Genomic DNA, 17,823 nt, shown 5'->3' on the forward strand with positions numbered 1-17,823 from the left:
CTATTATTAGTACTACTACTACTACTACACTACTACTACTACTACTACTACTACTACTACTACTACTAATAATAATAATAATAATAATAATAATAATAATAATATTTCAGATATACTACATTTTTGAGACCTGAGCCTTGATTGTATGTGAAGTTAAAATCAATGGTTATGTCACGGACGGCAAATGATGGATTAACACCCATAACAAACTCATGGCCCCCCAAATGGAGGTTAGTCTGTTTTATGTTTATTAAATGTGTTTAATAATTACGGCAAATTAATAATGTTCATAATACAATGTGAAAGAAACACTTTTTTAATAAAAATAAACTAAGTCAACGTGTTAAAATAATTAAAAGAACCTAATTTATCATCCAGTTTGTACTCTCATTTGTTTAACTGGACGAACCGAGACCTAAAGGAAAAGAGTTTTCTGCCTAAATCTCATAAGCAATGAGAAATTTTAATATTATAGAAATTGACCCTCCTTCCCTCTTAGAAGTGTAATTTTCAAGACGTTGAAACATATATTTTACTACTTTTAGTTAAAAGTTCAAATACCGAGTTTTATATACCCAGCTTAAGCAAAGCCTTTCTTACGTTATAAATATTTTCTGAATAAGTAATGGGGAATTCGAACATTAAAGAAAGTACCCCCTTTGTTCTTTCCGCTTTATGTGTTGGATTTGCAGTTATTTTAAATTGAAAGTTTATTTGTCAAGTTTCAGTTTACTAGCTTCAGAGATTTGCGAGATACACTGCTCTTAAAAAAAATCTTACTCCACCCGCTTAACGATATGTATTTCCGAAAAGTCTTTTCTTATATCCTGCTTTCGTAAGAAAATGATTTTTTTAAACTAAAATTTAACGACTCTATTTGAAGTAGTGTGCCCAGAAAGTCACTCATCTTAATTCTTTTATATAAAACTACAGTCAAACACAGTCAAACAAATGGACTTCCATGAACAGTATCCAATTTTTTTTTTTCGATGACTAACTTACTCGTACATTTCCCACAAGCTGTGGTTTTAAATTCACGCACTGGCAAGACCCAGGTGTCAAAAGGGTAACAAACTGGAAATATAATAACAATAATATATGTATTTATGTACGTATGTAATATGTATATATTTACTGTCTTATTGAAGCTTTCGTAATTTGTGAAATACGCTTTTAGTTTGCTTTTAACATTTTATTTTGTGCTATTGCTTTCAAACAAAATCGCATTTTATTACGTTATCCGCACGAATTATAACTTCAGTGATTATTTAATTGACATTATTGCTTTCATACAATATTCATATACATGATTTGCTGGTCGCTTCTTTAGATACTTCTAATCTTCGTCAACAGGAGACAGTCAAATTTAGGATTGTAAAAGCTTTGTCTCCTACGTTCCGCGAAAGTTCGTTTATTTTATTATTTGTGGCTTCTTGCTCTGTAGGAAAATATTTCAACGAAACTGTTTGTAATTACTGAGAGTATTCTTATATTTGACCATAATAGGGCAATGCTGCTCAAGTAGCAACACATAAGACCTATATTATGGCAATGTTGGTTTGAAATAAACATCTTGTATTTTATAACTAAAGTACAAAGATACTTTAAAAATTCCGAAATTATGATCAGGAAGACATGGTTCATAAAAGCAAACTAAATATTTTAATGATAATGCTATCAATGCTTGCCAATTAAAGAGTTAATATGAAAAAAGCCTGCAGGCTACACCCCTAAATGACTATGAATTGGTTTCTTCAAACGTGTTGTGTTGCATATTACATTAGTAATTTGCACGTTGTTTTGGTGATATTTGTTGATTTTTTCTTGCTTATACATATCAACTCTATCGATACACACTGTGAAATATAGTAACTGTATTGCATAATAAACGTTCTTTGCTCAGTTTTAGTTTTACTGCGTTCTTAATGTATGCAGCCGGTACTTAATGTTCATTTGTGAAATATCTAGTGGGCTTTTCTCCTAATTAAGGAAACTTTGGTGGGCTTTTGACCTACCTTTGGAAATTTAGAGTGGGCTTTTGCCTTACTCTTAATAAAATACACTCCTCATAGTATATATTGCAATTCTGAATGCTTGCTTGCTTTAAGAAAAATCTGGTAAAATATGTTTTTTAAACATTTTAAATAATTTTTTGTAATTTGTCATAGAATTCTCGTATCTCCTTTAAAAAAAAAAAAAACAAATTTCTTAACAAGTTATATAATTAATTCTTAAAATGAAATAAGTTATATAATGTAATTCATGTATAACTGCAGAATAGATAATGATAATAATAATTTTGGTAGTACAAATATAGCTATTACCGTTGGAATTAGCTACGTTCGCAATATTATTGCTAACTAGTTACTGCATCGTCGCAATTTTGTGTGTTGGGGGCGAATTTCAGAACTAAGGCAAGTGAATAAAAAAGGCACAAGACCTAAACGGCATAAGACCTAAACGACACAAGACCTAAAAATCATTTCGCATCACTAGTCCTAAACGGCACAAATCCTAAATGGCGTAAGACCTAAACGGCACAACATCTAAAATTTAGGTCTAATGCCTATATGTTTAGGTCTTATGGCGTTTAGGTCTTGTGCCGTTTAAGACTGTTGAATGTTACCCTTAAAACCATTTTTCTGTCTTTTATTTCAAGACAAAGTTCTCCGCCTCTAAAAACACCCTTTACTTGTTGTCGATTGCTAGGTGCCTGCAAACAAGTTTGCAGTGCATATCATGGAGTCTACTATAACAATCTACGTTGATGATTTGACTTCGCCTAAGAAAGAAATTATGTATCTCTCACTATAGACCATTATACCAATAATATATTTAGTGGGTTTTGCAAGTTGGTCACGGTCCAATCATTGTCTTGAGTGCTTACGAATTTTTGAAATCATTACAAATGGATTTCTTTTAAATATATGAAGTGACAGTGCAAGATACTTCCCTGGTTATTCCTTACACTCACAAAACTACACACTTCCAGATAAAGATTCTTGTTTGCAGGAGCAAACTCATGTGTTATCCATGAGTGTAACGTTTTCATCTTACCGGGGTCAATGAACAACAGAGGTATGGTATTTACCCTATTCATTTGCAGTGACATGAACACTTTTCTAAGTATCCACATCCATGATGTTTCTGAGGGGCTCACCCGATCATGATTTTGGTGCCCACGGGCTCATTGTGCAGTGCTGTGTCACCGGAACAAAATTTTAGTAATTAACGAGAAATGATGTGTTCATTAATTATTCCTGGCCAAATACACTGTCAATGTTTTCTTGTTGTACAGGATATGTTCGTCAACTTGACAGAACCCATTTTCAGAGCCATGCATATCGCTTGCTTGTTCACTATTGTTCACATAAAACTTCCGTTTGTTGACGATTTGTAACTAATGTAGACTTATATCAAAGACAAAATGAGCGCTCAAAAATAAAAGTAGCTGAGGGCATTTTGAGAAACAAAACAAGTTAGTTTCACTTCACAGTGTTAAGTTACGGTAGACTTCCATGCTTTCTGAATTCAATTCTCAAATTTCAAGCAGTACATCTATAACTAGTGGTTGCAATAGGGGAATAAGATCACAGCTGGAACTTGTTCCTCGAACGGTTAAACCATATCTAAAAGTCATTATCCGCTATCTCTTACTGTCCTTTCCTCTGTGCAGAGTAAGATTGAAACCGGAAGTGTTAAGTGATGTGTAAAGTACTGAATCCATATCAAAAACTCCTTGTCACTATCTATTTCCGTTTCACCCATTCTGTGATCAGTGTTGTAACAAAATTAATCATAGCTTTTCGCCAATTACGGTTTCAACAGGCAGATAAAAGCCACGACAAACCTGGGACACTGAATCTGTTTTTTTTTTTTTCGAAACCTCTTACTGACTTTGATCTATTGAAACCAGAAGTAGTAGTAAACTTCAACCAATCCCGTTTCCATTTTTAGCAGAATGTTGCGAGTGATGATGGTATGTTATTCTGAGATGTTGAATCGATTGTCAAACACCTATTGTCAGTATCTATTACCATAATAGTTCCATGGCGATTGGTTTTGAAACCAAAAATTGTTTATTTTTATCGCAGTGTTAATAGATGATTAATGAAGGAGATGGAACCTATTCTTGGGACACTGAATCGATTACGAAAACCCCTTCTTTCTTTCTCTTACGGCTTTTTCTCTGATCCCAATCAGCAGGCAGATGGACTGACGGACATAGACATTCCACAATACTTCGGACACTTATACATAGAATAGTTTGGAAGTATGAAAATAAATTATAGTGTGCTTGTTAAAGATTAAAGTATCCCTTTCTGACGATTTTTAAACAATTTATGCAAAATTTGAACAAAGATTTAAAAAAAAAGAAAGAAAAAAAAAAGCTTGCCACCGCTTTGACAAGGTAGAACTTATTTTTAGATTTGAATTTTCTTCTTGCCTCCAAAACTAAGGGAGTATACAGAAGGGTAAGAAAACATGATTTTCTCTATAACATCTCTAACGATTTTGCTTATATTTCATACGTTAATATTTCATTAATAATAATATACTGTGATATAAATCATTTCTCTAGGGAAAAAAACCTACGAAAGGTAATTCATGCATGGAGGCAATTGCTTTTCCGATGATTTTTTCAAACATGACTTAGGCTGTTGTATTCATATTTCATAAGGAAATAGTTTTTTTCTGTTAAAATCTGACAATATGGCACAGCTTATTTGTTCTGAAAAAGTCAACGAATCTTAGTTTATTCTTGGGAGTATGTGTTTTTTTGGATTATTTTCTAAAAAACAAGATTCAGAAGATGTTGTTTATGTAGCATTAATAACCAGACAATATGGTGTAACTTTTTGTTTTGAAAAAATGTACGACGGGTAGTTTACCAGTTAAGATGAGTTGTCTCGAACTACTTCCTCAAAAATGTCTTTAGGCAATTTCATATTTCATAAATAATATTTTATTAAGAAGGCCGAAATATACTCGAAAATCTTTAATGGTATCATCAAAGAAACAATCGATCCCTCATTTTTATGATAAAATAAATAGCATTATTTTTCTTTCTATGCGGTATCGTCAGCGCTAATTTTTGGCATAGTTCATAAAATTAGTGCTGCATTATAAAAAGTGGATAGGGCTATCTTCACGTGAATCTTGGTCCATCCATACTGGCACTAGTTTTAAAATATATTTAAATAGAATTGACAAAAAGTTTTATTATATTCTTATTTAATTAATTATTTCAAAATAATAAAATGATAGTGTGCATCAAAAATAATGAAAGAAAGTAATTTTGTAAAGAATTGCTCTAAAGTGAAGAGAGTAACCCTAATTATAAATATGTGGATGTAACCAAACTACCCCAAAAGGTATACAGTAAAGTTTGAGGAAATGGGATACGGAGGGAAGGGTTTCTCAAACTTGAGCTGGGAAGTCACAACATCTTTTCTATCTTGGACGTGCAACGGTAGTTGAAGATAAAGCGGTTCACTGTTGTTCGTCTCGGTAAGAGAAAACAATAAATTAATAACCACCCTTTAACTAACACGCACTACATATTTCGATGCGTAAACATACATGTGGACTAAAGATTAGATGATCCAACGCAGATATAAAGAAACGTATCCCGTGTAGAGAAAAACAGGTTGATTGTACTAAACAATTAGACAGCGAGGGCTAGCGTCACTACGACGTCCGTAGTATTCCAATACTATTGATGGTGAGAGTCTTCAGAGGCTGTACGAAGATGGTGGGACGAATCCAGAAGAGATAGCAATGCTTGATACACATGTAGAATCTTGAAAGTGTAGACTACGAGCACAACATCGTGAGAATCAACGTGCGACAAACAAGGTCCTGAGATTCTAGCACTAGAGCAAAAGGGCAAAGAAACGGAGAGGTTATATTTACCATTTCCAAAGTGTCTCTGAGTAAAGATACTTCAATTTCGAAATTCTACGACTTTATATTTTTTCATACTAACCTTGATATTTCGCTCTGCTCCTGGCACCCAGCTTATAGAGACATACAACTAAACATAGATAACACTACCTCCCAGCTTTTATTCCAACATAAGACGACGCTACCCAGTGAATATCGAACATTTTTTCAATTTCTCTAAATGCAAATGATGTGGTTATCTGTAATATAGTACTTGATATTCTGCACAGCAAGCTACAGAAAACACGTACATTTGGACCAGGAATGAAGAATGGACACACCATTCACAGTGGTTTGTCATATTTTGTTCTGGTGAAGCATTACAAAATTAGTCCCCAGGGGCACAAACAGACATCATGTTTCGATTAGTTTCTCGCGGACCGACGTAAAAAGGTGAATCATACTCAAATCTCATTTCATATTGCTATTTGTTCTCTGAGTGAAATTTGTACAGGATTATTCTTGCCTTGCCTTGCCTTTGCTTCTTATAATCTTTCAGTATTCTGAACCCCTAGGTATGCAGATTCTTGTATAACATTGAATGTAGATACTGATTAATATCTATTACTTAATTATTCGATTCAAAGGTTAATGATAACTAACTAACTAACTAACTAACTCTATGGCCTATGGAACCCGGAGGTTCAGTGCCGCGTTCACAAAAGCTCTCCACTGACTTCTATCCTTAGCTAATTGCATCCAGTTTCTACTTTGTATTCCTATCTCTGCGAGATCCATCTTAATATTGTCCTCCCATCTGCGCCTAGGTCTTCCTAATGGTCGTTTTCCTATGGGTCTACCAGTCAAGACTTTGAAAGCGTTTCTACTTTCTTCCATTCTAGCTACATGACCTGCCCACCTAAGCCTCCTAGACTTGACGACCCTAACAATGTTGGGTAAACCGTATAAACTATGTAGTTCCTCGTTATGAAGCTTCCGCCATTCCCCATTCTCGTTCCTCTTGGGTCCGAATATTCTTCTCAGGATCCTGTTCTCAAATACTTTCAGTCTATGTTCTTCCCTCAGAGTAAGCGACCATGTTTCACAACCATACAGAACAACAGGCATGATTATCGTTTTATATATTTTAAGCTTCAAATTCCTCGACAGAATTCGCGACGACAAGAGATTTTGAACCGAATAGTAACACGAATTCCCTGCTTTTAGTCGACATTTAATTTCTTCGTGAATATGATTTTCGTCTGTTAATATTGATCCTAAATATTTGAAAGTATCCACTTTATCAAAAGCATTATTTAATATTTTAACGCCTCCACAATTTGCCGTATTACGGTCCCGACGCACTTCCATGTATTTAGTTTTCTCTGCATTTACTTCTAAACCCATGTCCCTGCAAGCGTTTAATAAGATCTCTGCATTTATTTCTACTGTTCTCCTATCATCCCCTATTAAATTTACATCATCAGCATATGCCATAACCTGGTGAATGCCGTTCAACTCTAGGCCCTGGTTGCTATCTTTGATTTTCCTTATGGCGTATTCCAGCACAAAGTTAAATAATAATGGCGACAACGCATTTCCTTGTTTCAGGCCATTTTCGACGTGGAAGCTCGTGGACAAAAATTTTCCTACCCGGACTTTACTTTGGGATTCACTTAAACATATCTTAATTAATCTAATTAGCTTTCTCGGTATTCCAAGTTCTGTAAGAACGTTGTATAATGTTTCTCTCCTAACCGACTCGTAAGCCTTTCTAAAATCAATAAATAGTTGATGTACTGGGGTATTGTATTCCCACTTCTTTTCGAGTATTTGGCGAATGGTAAATATTTGGTCGATAGTTGATCGATTTCGTCTAAATCCGCACTGATAATCTCCAATAATTTCATCTGCGTATGGGGTCAATCTTGCTAACAGAATATTTGAAAGGATTTTATATGATTTTGACAGAAGAGAAATGCCTCGATAATTATTACAGTCAGTTTTGTCGCCTTTCTTGTGAATTGGAACAATGATTGATTCTTTCCACTCTTGTGGCAATTCTTCCTTGTTCCAGATAAGGAGAATGAGTTTGTGTATCTTGTTTTACAATTTTTCGCCTCCAGCTAAAATTAACTCAGCCGGAATTTCATCTACACCCGGAGATTTGTGTTTCTTCAATTTCTTTATAGCGGCTTCCACTTCTATTCGATTGGGTTCTGGAATATATGGTTCTGCGGTGTGTATCTCCTTTTCTCCACGCACATTAGTTTTTGGCTGCGTGTTCAGCAAATCGTCAAAGAAATCTTTCCATCTATTTAAGAGGCTATCCGTATCGGTGAGAACTGTTCCGTCAGATTTCTTTAATATATAAGCACGAGGTTGATAGCCTTTCTTAAATTCGCTGATCCCCTTATACATGTCCCGAATATTTTTATTTTTACTATTATCTTCAAGTTCCTTAATTTTAGCTTTCAAAAAATCCCGTTTCTTTGTTCTAAAAGTTTTGGAAGTTTCCCGCCTGATATCTGCGAAATTTTGTGTAGTTGTTTCATTCGGATTTTGTAGCCACCGTAATTTTGCCTGTTTTCTCTTCTCTGCTAGTTTAATGCATTCTTGGTCGAACCATGGTTTGTTCCTATGTATTTCCGCGTGTCCCAATTTTTCTATTGCTGAACTTTTAATGCTATCTCTAATTTCAATCCAAGCATCCTCAACACTAGTGCACTCCGAGTCTTCTAAAACCGCGAATCTATTCGAAACTTCAATCTGGTATTCCTCTCTTACCTGGCTCTCTTCTAATTTCTTTAAATTAAATCTCTCCGTTTTCGGACATTGAATATTACCTTTATTCAACGATAATCTCTCCCGTATTATAGCTACTACCAGGTAGTGATCAGTGTCACAATCAGCCCCTCTAAACGACCGGACGTCAATTATGCTAGATTGTCTTCTTCTATCGGCTAAAACGTGATCAATTTGATTATGTGTTTTTCCGTCTGGTGATATCCAAGTGTATTTATGAACGTCGCGATGTGGGAATTTTGTACTCTTCACGATTAGGTTTTTGGATGTGTCAAAGTTCATGAGTCTAACACCGTTGTCATTACTTTCTTTATGCAAACTTTCGTTCCCTATAATCGGTTTGAAAATATCCTCTCGTCCTACCTTCGCATTCAAATCCCCTAATAGAATCTTCATATGGTATCGCGGGAGTTGGTCAAATATCCGTTCCACTTCTTCGTAAAAACTATCTTTTATATCGTCATCCTTATCTTCAGTTGGAGCATGTACATTTAAAACAATAATATCACACCACCGTCCCTTAAGAGTAATAAAAGAAAGTCTGTCAGTAACAAATTCAACCCGTTTAATTGCTGGTAATATTCGTTTGTGAACGAAAATCCCTGTTCCTAACTGGTGATTTTTATTTCCTTCCCCGTAAAAGAACGTAAAATTTCCGGAATTCTCAGATCCATTTCCTTCCCACCTAACTTCCTGAACTCCTACTAAGTCCATCCTGTATTTCTCTAACTCACTCGTTACAGATTTTAACGCGCCTGCCCTATAAAGACTTCTAATATTCCATGTTCCAAATCTCATGTCCATTTTCTTTTGCTGATGTCGTGCCAAGTTATTAGTCCTTGTCCGAGGCTTTTGTGAATGTTTCTGAACAAGTACCTTTTTTTTACAGGATCAGGGTGTTAGCCTTACCCAAACCCCCAAGCTGGAGGACCACTCCTAGTCGTCTGTCCGCGACTGCTTATTCAGTATATTCGCAGCTAACCTCTATATCTAGAGGCCTTCTCCTCGATCCGCAACCTGAGGACGCGCCATGCCTTGTGACAGGAACCCACGTTAAGATTAATGATAACTGAAATGTATTACGATAATTGTTTAATAGTCATTATTATAGGGCTGACAAAAAGTAAATCCGAACCATGACAGTAAAACACCTTGAAATGTTTTTAATGTCAATCATGTCAAAAGACAAAATATATTTCTCTCTACACATACAATGAACACCCAACTTCTACATACACATAAAGATATTCATTTCCATATTCATGCTATAGAGACACTGAGTATAACATACAATTAATTATTCTACTTATCTGATATTCCTCCACATTTATACATTCTATTTCATGTGTTTCTCAAACTAATCGAACAAAAGATCGTATTTTAAATGGGGAGGATTTATACATTCTATATATTGATTATGCGAATAAGATATTAATTTTTAATATTACCTTATATTCATTACAAGACAATGAACACTTGTTAACCGAAGTATAGTTCTAGAGTTTACTGCTATGAACTTCAGAGAGAGAGAGAGAAAACGAGACATTTCAGACAGATACTTTATAATTTCGGCTATTAGTACTGTTAAGTTTGCCCCCGTTTTATTTAAGCTTCCAGGTTTATTGTTCTTTCATATTCAAATAAATAAAATTTTGTATTGAATTTTGACAATGAATCATAAGAAGGGAATACTAGTTCTACTAGTTCTTACTATTAATACCTTTTCCTGCAGATGTCAAGCACATATTTTAATTACGCTTGACCCTAGCCATAGGAACTAAATACATGGTTCTGATTGGTTGGCGTTATCCATTTGTCGTCACGTAGCATAACGACACTTACTGTCGGTCCTCGTAGCCGAGTATGCTAGCGAATGAACTAGTAATGCATTGATTCCCTACCTTACGAATTTTACCAGTCATTCCCAGATCTTTTCATTCCTTTTTTCCTGAACTTTTAAAATGTCTTTCGATTTAATTTACAAGTCGGCAAACATTTACGCACAGTATTACAGTGATCATTCCTAAGCAGCCAAAAAGCACGCGAATCACTACTCTTAGATCTATCAGTCTTGCATGTTGTGATTATAAACTTCTCGCAAAAGTTTTAGCAGCCCGGTTACGTAATACTGTAAGTTCCATTCTGTTACCGGAACATTTTGCACGATCAGCAGCATCCGATATATATATATATATATATATATATATATATATATATATATATATATATATATATATATATATGGCTTTATCGAATATTAGGGACACGATAGCATATTTTGAAAGTCGTCCCAAATTAAATGCCGTGCTTTTGACTACGGATTTTTCTCAGGCCTTCGATAAACTAAGCCATCAGTACTTATTCACCGTTCTTGAGAAGCTTCATTTCGGATCAGTATATTTAAATATGCTTAAGACGTTATACTCCCAGCGTCCTGCCCAAATTAAACAGAACGGAGCCATAACGCGGGTCTTTCCAATTAAACGGGGGGCTTATTCAGGGATGCCCCTTGTCCCCCATGTTATACAGCATTGCCGTTATGCCGGTTCTGCATAAGATCCGGAATGAAATGACGGGGTTGTGTGTTCCTCCAGGTACTATTAAACTTCAGAGTTATGTAGATGATATATGCTTCGTTTTTCGCTCCCAGCGAGATTTAGATAACATTCTTAATAATCTTCAGATATTTAGTCAACTGAAAAAAAAGCACTGTCCGGTGCGGAACTAAATCCCACGAAAACCAAACTACTTGTTTTGAATGATACGTCTATTTGCCCCTTTGTCTCTCCCTTCCCTGTAGTTAACACTAATAAAATTCTTGGTATTACTTGGCATACCAATATAAATGCAACTATTCAGCAACATATGAAGTGGCTATTCCTAAAGTCATTAATTTGCTTTATAAAGACAAAGCTCGAAATTTTACATTACATGAGCGAGCGACCTTCTTAAATATGTTTACTTTCAGTTTATTGTACTATATAATGCAGAATTTCAGCTTTCTGTATCACACGCCAATATACTTAAGAAACATCTGTTTTCCTTTTTGTGGTATCAAGCGATGTGGTGGAGTTCATCGTAGAACTGTGTGTACGAACAAGCAAGTAGGAAGGCTAGGTATTAAAGACCTGGCTCTTCAAGGTTGTTGTCAGCTATTGTGCCGCAAGTGCCAGCTTTTAACTTCCTTCTCTGAGTCTTTCCTCGAGTGCCATATTATGTGTTGCCTTCGACACGTGACTCTCATTTCACCTGTTTCTATTCTGAATGGTCCCAGTCACCTCCGCACCGTCATTCTATACATTGGTTATGCTCTTATCAGTCACACAGCTATTGAAGATATGATTGTGAAGAAATTGTATACTTATTATGCAACTTATCTCCATATCTCCGTAAATGTGTTACTCGAGATCCCAATTGGTCTTGACATAATATTAATTCCTGCTTTTTACCACCTGGAATGTGAGCCTTATGGTATAGGTTAGTGCACAATGTATTTCTCAGTAACTATCGAGCATGGGAAATCGGTTTTCGACCAGATGCTCAATGTATCCGATGTGGGCAAGCTAACACACTCATCCATCAATTGCAAACATGTCCATCCACCCAGCATTTATGGCGTAGCTATACACATATAGCACGTATACTTCGTGTTGATCCACAGTTTAATAATAGTGATCCGTTTTCTCTTTTGCCTGATTTTAAATACTTTCCACGTCCTGAACACAATGTTATAGTGTTGTTAGCTATTCACATAGTTGCTATACTACTTACCGAAAATGAACTGGTGACACAAGCAATATACATTTTTAGACTGCAGTGCTCTTGAAAAACAATGCCTTCAGATCAATCGCGTGTGCCATTTTGCTGACTACTCGACTCCTGTTTACTAACTTTTTAAAAATGTGTGTGTGTTTTTGTGTATACTGCATGTGATTGGTTTTCAATTGTATTGCAGTGGCATCTTTTGTAATTTGCGATTACTCTTCTGTTGTTATAATATATACTTATGTTATGTGATTTCTCGCAATAAGACTGACTGTTAGAAAAGTAGTGAAAATCACTTTTTGCGTAGGTTCAAATCCAGACAGAGGAAAGATTTTTAATTTGTTTTAACATTTTCCTAACACTTTTATCATTAAAATAACATTAAAATAATAGCTATTTCCCCTTGCACGTAATATATATTGCATAAATTGTCCTTTTCCACCATTTACCTAAATACATATTTTTTATAGCCCTTATAAACAATGACGTTATAATCCAACAGGAGAGTAAGAAGTGGGACCCTGGCTAGTGACGGGCAGTGGGAATATTCACGGTGGGAAGGAAAATAAAAATGGGAATATTCCCTGGTATATAAATTCCCGGGAAGGAATTTATTTCTATTTCTTTACTTTACCTTCCAAAGTATATGAACCATGTGACCAATTACTTTATTTTCATTTATTATGATTTAGTTTTAGGTTTTAAATAATTTGGAGATTTAAAAAATTAAAATTCGTTGACTGTACTTTATATAACTAATAATATGATTTTTAAAGTTTTAGTTTCATTTGCACTAAAAAGTAGCAAAGTACTAATTTACAAATGATGAAAATTAACCAGTTTGTAAAGTAATGTAGAAATTATGTAGAAATAGAGATGAAGTACTATTAATACACCCCGAACCACCATTAGTAATACACGTCGATTTGTCTCCTGTCACTGACTCGAATTTCCGAAGAGGTACTCGGGCTTCTCTTACATGTGAATTAACACACGAAATTTCGAGAAATAGGTAGGAAGAAAGATCGTGTGTGGCAATGTTACGTGCAACATTGTAAAGATGTCACTATGTTGCAAATATTGTGAAAATAAGTATGTATGCCCAAATGTTGATAAAATGGTGAAATATGTGTCTTCTGGCTCATACCCAACCTAATTTGTCTATAACATTTAAAAATTTAGTATGTTCATAATATCAGTAATAGGGTCAAGTTTAGAAAATCCACTTACTTATCAATTTAAACTGTTTAGTGGTCTAAAAATATGTGGACTTACTATACAATTTTTACCACATATTTACTTGCGTAGAACGCATTGTAAGTAAATATACATTTATACGTACTCTCTAAATATAATAAAAAATAATAAAATAACATAATACCGTTCAAAATATACATTTTAGAGAATTCAGTGGAGATAACAGTAATAATATACTGTAATAAAAAATGAAATTAACTTTGAAATCATAAAATAGTAATAGAGTGCAATTTTCTTGGTTATTGTACATAAATTCCCGGAAAATTCCCATTTTGGGGAATCTTCCCAGTGAATATTCCCGAAAATATTTTCCCGAGGATTCACCCATCACTAGCCCTGGCGAAGCGAGGATTTGTAGGGGTAAATGGGGAGTTTTGAGAGGAGGGAATACCAAGAGGGGGAAAGGTAGGCATAGCTTCCTTGACTTCCTTGGGGTGAAGTTAAACTTATATTGAAGTTGCACTATCCGGTCTTGATGTAATGTCACGTGTAATTAGTTCACTTTCCACACACAATCTTATTGATAAAAGGAGTGATTTACTTACGTTACGAAACATAGTTGAGCGAGCGTCAGCGACTGAAGGGGATTAGAAGCCATGCAGGAATAGTTTTATTCCACCTGTGTCTCCATGATAATACCTTCGATGTAAATCTAAACTCACACTCTCCTTTGTGACCAACTTAAAAAAAACAGTTGGCCTGGGGCAGCTCATGAAATAAATATATCCAGATGTCAACGTAAATATATTCCTAGTTACCAAGTTTTTCATTTTTCCCAAGAAATCTAAAAGCATTCTTAGTTGCAAACACCACTGAAAAATTGAATTTCTAATCGGAATAAAATAATGGGCTTTATACAGAGGCGTTTTGACTTATGATTAGCGTCATTCTAAAGGCCTGATTACTTAAGAAAACGTGCCTTATGCAGAATCGTTCTGACGCGTGATTAGTGCCATACTAAAGAGTTCCACTAACATATGTTTCCTACAGTAGTCAGGCCTTTAGTATGACGTTAATCATACTTCAAAATAATTCTGCATAAGGCCCATGTTATTCAAACTCTTTAGTATGGTACTAATCACGAATCAGAATGTCTGCATAAGGCCCAATTTGTTTAGGCCTATACTTCAATATTCTAACTAAATCTCTGCTCAAAAGATATTAATGGTACTTTAATTCAATTTTAAACTCGTAGGTTTATAAGTGTTGATTTTTATATTAAGACTAGCCTTTGGCTAGCTGGGTGCTCTGCCCCAGAATCCTGAGTTTGCTTGGCCTACGGCCTCGCATACCTTATCTTTCGTCCTTTGCGAAAACAGTGAATTTCGTGAACTTCCTCTTCATATTTTCTGAATCTGCCCATCCGGGGGCTTCGTCCCCACACAGTGTTCGCTCGGCCTACAGCCTCGCACCTCTTGAAGCCACAATTCTATCGCTTCTTTTCCTATTTCAATTATCTAAAAGATAAGATTTTGTATCCCAAGAAAATACCCATATAAATAACATGGGAATTTCTTTATTCCCCTTTAGATCCCCTAAAAATTAAAAATTTTCACTTTTGGCAATTTTCCTGTGAGTTTGTCTAGAAAAGCTACAATCATGCCAAATTTAATCAATGTAGCCCTACAGGGAGTGCTCAATAATTTGGGAGTGTAACAGGTGTCCCATATAAATAACATGGGAAGATTTTTCAGTTCCCTATAAAATCACTCTAAAGTTGGAATTTTTTAATTTTTGTTATTTACTTAGGTAGTGCTAACAAAGACGTAGAAAGATACTGAATTTCAAGTTTTTATTCCAATTTAAGTACCCAAAACATAAGATTATAGTTCTAAGAAAAGGCCCATTTAAATAACATGGAGAAATTCTTCATCCCCTCTTTAGACCTAAAAATTAAAAATATTCGCTTTTGACAATTTTCCTGTCGGTTCATTCCGGAAAGCTATAGTTATGCCAAACTTAATCATTGTAGCACTACAGGAAATGTTCAATACTTTATGTCAGCTTATGTAGTTTTATATATAGTTAGGATATGATATTTTACTTTTATACAGTAAAATATATATAGTTCAATCAATTGCAAATGAGTAACTGTGAAAATGTGAAACAGCAGTAATAAGAAAAATTAAATTTCCATTGTATCATTTTGGACAGTCAATAGGGTTGTGATATTGCAGATGAGTTAGAAACACACCCTATACCACTTTGTTCGGCGGCAGCATGCGAATCAGTAAAGTGAAAAAGAGGGAACTCATCGGTGCCTCATGACACTGGTCATGAAGTATCTTCTCGATATGTACAATTCTCTGTGTGTAAAGAGTAACTGGAAACGCTTTCTGCAACAGATTGTCACTTTTCACGGAAACGATCTGCCACTACAATCGTGAATGGTCAGGACAGTATTTGGACCTTCATCAAAGTCTAAATACTCCAAAACCCCTTAAAAATGTTGTTGGTATCGTGAATTATGACGTTGTTGGTCCATAGTGTCTTATTTAGTAGAGGAGAAACCGTCACTGCGGAGTGCTCGCCTCCATGAAATGCATGAGTTTGCCTGCAAGTATCCAGAAATGTTCGATATGATATCCTTATGTTGTACGACAATGTCTTCGTAAGTGTTTGGTCAAAGAACGTTGAAGACTCTCCATGACTTACAGTATGAAACTCTTCCCCAACCACCATATTAACTGGGATGTTTCTCTTAACGACTTAACCACTTCTTCCGTCATCATGACCACTTCTTGAGAAGGAAGCCCGTTCCCGAGAAGTAGGCAGTGCAACGTGTGGTTGAGGATTTCTTCGCATCAAAGTCTGCAAACTTCTTCCGCCGCAAAAATCCAATCCTTGGCTGAGCAAGGACAAAAGTGAATGGCGTCAGACTGTCACAATTTTGATTAACCATGTATTGTAGCTTTCATTTCTTTGACTTTTGGAAATGATGCATTTGGATGGAGAATTTCATTCGAATCAATCTAACACTAATGCATGGCATAGATTCAAAATGTAGTAATTAGAAAATGATACTATACAATATTGCATTTAATTATAATGCTATAAAAAAGAAAACAAGATTATTCACACGCTAGTTGTTTATTACCATAGTAAACGAGCAACCATGTTGTGTGTACCAATTAGTCCTTATCAAGTCTATCTTTTTAATGATAAATGAAGTTCTAATTTACTTCACAATGGGATTCATCAAGCTTGAAGAATTAATACTGATATGTTATGCAGAAATCATTACGCAGGCAAAAATATGATTTATCTTCTTCGTCGGTCAATTTAAAAGTGTTGTTCGGTTTCCTTGGAAGTTTATGAAAAATCATCCAGAGATTCGAACTCAAGTTTGTGTGGCTCTTTTCGAGGCAGAACACCCTAAAATAGGAAACAAACATGTCTACAATTAATCATCTGTAGATGGCTGTAGGTGTATATATATATATCGGGTGTCAAAAATTCCACCGACAAACGTCTGGAGGTAAATCCTCTCATATGAAGAAACAAAAACACTTAGTAAGCATTTGTCCGGAAACGCGTTGTTTCTGAGATATAAGGTCCCGAAATCGTGGGAAATGAATCTTCAAATGCGTATATTTCAGAAACTATTCACCGTAGACGATGCGGTTTGAAAACTCAGTAGTGAAGTCATACCTGCTCTGGTTAAACATGCATGTTTCATAATCTTGCAATGCCTGCGGAAGAGATTCCCCAAAGGAGCATAGGGAATCCCGGATAATCTGCCGAGTGAAGATGGCTCGAAAAGGGTATGAAGGGAGGACTACCTCACCTGTTAACAATACTTTCTTGTACCAAGACGATAACTCAAACGGATACAAAATGGTGGACACTTGTATACTTGCTTTGTGTGGTTGCATAACCGCCACATACTAATGGTGCCCAATAATGAAGTTGGGAATATGAAGTACTGTGAATATGCAGTCGAAGGTTCGTAGTGAGGTACGTGCGGTGTTGCTACAGCATAACACATAAAGCAAAGTGATTGAAATTGTGAAAACACTTAATGCACAGGAAAACCCCAAATAGCACGATAGCGAATACAGTCAGCACATTTCCAGATATGAGTAATATTTAGCAATGGCTAGAAATATC

General features: G+C 35.3%; 1 protein-coding gene across 2 annotated transcripts in view; it reads left to right on the plus strand.

Moving 5' to 3' along the window:
- Positions 1-17,823, plus strand: part of LOC145685795 (uncharacterized) — a 276,175-nt gene that overhangs the window by 68,800 nt on the left and 189,552 nt on the right. For both annotated transcript variants that reach the window (XM_081758334.1, XM_081758333.1), the window contains exon 2: positions 111-230. The gene's annotated coding sequence lies outside the window, so the exon portion shown is untranslated. The remainder of the gene's footprint in view (positions 1-110; positions 231-17,823) is intronic.

The sequence above is a fragment of the Thermobia domestica genome, chromosome 5 (genome assembly GCF_964235325.1).
Source record: "Thermobia domestica chromosome 5, izTheDome1.hap1.1, whole genome shotgun sequence".
In the NCBI taxonomy this organism is placed as follows: Eukaryota; Metazoa; Arthropoda; class Insecta; order Zygentoma; family Lepismatidae; genus Thermobia; species Thermobia domestica.